This window comes from Myotis brandtii, unplaced genomic scaffold (assembly GCF_000412655.1).
Source record: "Myotis brandtii unplaced genomic scaffold, ASM41265v1 scaffold1145, whole genome shotgun sequence".
In the NCBI taxonomy this organism is placed as follows: domain Eukaryota; kingdom Metazoa; phylum Chordata; class Mammalia; order Chiroptera; family Vespertilionidae; genus Myotis; species Myotis brandtii.
The window spans coordinates 177,217-180,277 of NW_005353947.1; positions in this window are offsets into that span (position 1 = coordinate 177,217).

Below are 3,061 nucleotides of genomic sequence, written 5' to 3' on the forward strand. Positions count from 1 at the left end.
CTTGGCTTTCTCCATCACTGGAGCAAGCAAGCCTCCTGTTCGCTTCAGCTGCCTGGCTGCCGGCCGCCATCTTGGTTGGCAGTTAATTTGCATATTGCCCTGATTAGACAATGGGAAGCATGTCGGAGGTACGGTTAATTACGATGTTTGTCTATTATTAGATAGGATGTTTTTATTGCTTTTAGAGAGAGAGGAAGGGAAAGGGAGAGAGAGAGAGAAACATCAATGTGAGAGAGAAACATTGATCTGTTGCCTTCCATACACTCTCTGACTGCGTATCAAATCCAAAACCCAGGTATGCCCCTTGACCGGGAATCGAACTGGCAACCTTTTGGTGCATAGGACGACACTGAACCAACTGAGCCACTCCAGCCAGGAGGTGTTTTATTTTAAATTGGGGTAGAGTTGGAAATTGACTACCAGTTCAATTTAAGGGATGCAGCAGTTCTCAACCTGTGGATCGCGACCCCTGAAAATACATCCTGCATATCAGATATTTCCATTACGATTCACAACAGTAGCAAAATTACAGTTATGAAGTAGCAACGAAAATAATTTTATGGTTGGGGGTCACCACAACATGAAGAACTGTATTAAAGCGTCGTGGCATTAGGAAGGTTGAGAACCACTGGGATTTATTTAAATATATTTTATTTAATAAGTTTTAAAATTCAACCAAAGTGTTAAGCTATACCAATATGGAACGGGGAGGGGGGGAGTGTTCAGATATTCTGAAATTCCCCAAGCTTTGTCTTCTTAATTGGCACAATCTACCATGAAATATCTGTGGCTGTCTACAAAGTAAAGCAAAAAGAGGGATGTTTTCATTTTTCTAAACTCTTAATGGCCCAGCAGTGCCATTAATTACAGTTTCTCTGCCAGTGCCCTAGGCTATCATCTTGAGGTATAATCAAGAGTGTGTCCATCTGGTGAGGAATAAAGTTCCCTTTCACTTGGCAACTTGTGTTTAGAGAGCACAAGCATGCTACCACCTGGCTTCCCAAAAGTCTGCAAAGTGGCTGTCAGGACTTCTTTTCCCGCCAAAATCTGTGCTAAATGGTATCTGAGTCTCAATTTCCTGGGCCAATCTTCTCTGTTACAGAATCTCTAGCATCTGTGTAAATGTGGATGACTTTTCCTCCAGATTTCTGATGTGTATTTAAGAGGCTTATCTAGTATGCACTTTGGTTTTCAGCAAGAAAGAAAGCCTCTTCTAAGCTCGCAAAGATTCAGCTAAAGTCACTTGTATGCTTTGAGGACCCAAGTGCCTTTAGGCATTCCATCAGGATCTGCAGTTTCTTGGCCTCAGATGCTTTCCATTGCTACAGCATCTTTTGTGTCTACCCTGAGCAAGATCCAAAAGTCTTCTCTCCCTAAATAAAATTTGCATTGCTACAAATCTCCTCAAGTTTGGGTAGGTTTCATTCCCACACACAAGACATACTGTCCAAATAAGATAATCTATGTCTTGAGCAGCATGTCCAGGCAAGGAACAGTTAGGGATCTTTTATACCCCAGGACCTGCCAACATCTACTACTGAATCCTCCCCCTGACTCAGGAAAGAATTTCCTATTTTGTTTTGTTTCTGGCTTTAGTTTAAAGAAATTTAAAATCTATTAAAGGGCCTTAAACATGAAATTTCATACCTTCACCCTTTGTCCTAGAAATCATAGAGAAGTTAATCTCATCAGCAAAATCTAGTCTGAATGCATTGAGCCTCTCTCCTTCCTGAGGATTTCTTCTAAAAATCAAACGGCCAAGACAGGGACAAATTTGTCAAACTTCATGCCATCACAGCCCACCACCACATATAAAAGTATCAGTGACTTCTGAGAGGCCACATTCATATCTGCATACCAGCTCATTAATAATCATATACAGTGGGGCCTTGATTTACGAGTGTCCCGACTAACGAGTTTTTTGAGATACCAGCTATCTCTCTCAGCCGATTTTTTGCAATGAGTTGACAGAGTAATTTGAGTTCTTAACGAGCTCGGTCTTGGAACGAATTAAACTCGTAAGTCAAGGCCCCACTGTATGTGGTCTCTAAATGAACTTTCTTCAATTCTGTGAGCGGTATGTCCTGAGGTAGGCTCTGAGGAAGATGGGCATGCATTCTTTGAAATCCAAGGAGAGGTTCTCCTCAGGGGCAAGTATAAATTTCAGTACAAAAGCCCAGTTGTAAAAGTTATAACACATTCTTTATTTACTTCAATTAATATATGTTTATTTTAGAGCCTCCATCTTGCCAGCCAGGAAGAGAAACCTATTTCAGTTATTCTTTTTTTAAAATATATATTTTTTATTCTCCTATTTTCCCCTTCTTTCCCCCCTTCTCTCATCCCCTACCTATCCCCTCCCCCAGGTCTTCACTACCCTATTGCCCCTGTCCATGGGCTATGCATATCTATATACACTGAGGGGCCAGATTATTATGACCACCTGACATTTGTAGGCAAATTAGCTATAATTTCGAGCTGAAGTAGCTAGAGGGCCAGACCATTATAAATAGGGAAGCAGGTTGTATACCACAACAGTAGAAGTGATTTTTTTCTGAAGGCTGTTAAATCGTTGTTTACCCATATCTTCAGAAAAAAATCACTTCTACTGTTGTGGTAAACAACCTGCTTCCCTATTTATAATGGTCTGGCCCTCTAGCAACTTCAGCACGAAATTATAGCTAATTTGCCTACTAACCTCAGGTGGTCATAATAATCTGGCCACTCAGTGTATATAAAAAGCCAGCTACTGGAACTCCATAATGACCATAAGGACTGGTTGCTATGATGCCCACTGTGGCCAGTGAACCGGCCAATCGGGCGTTGGGGCCCACAGCCAACCTCTCAAGGCCCCTCCCCCCGGCTGGCCCCACCCCTGATGGACCTATGAACCAGGAGGTCATGGTTCGATTCTTGGTTGAGGTACAAGCCCGGGTTGTGGGCTCAGTCCCCAGTGTGGGACGTGCAGGAGGCAGCTGATCAATGATTCCCTGTGATCATTTATGTTCCTATCTCTCTCTCCCTCTCTGAAATCAATAAAAAATATATTTAAAAATAAATA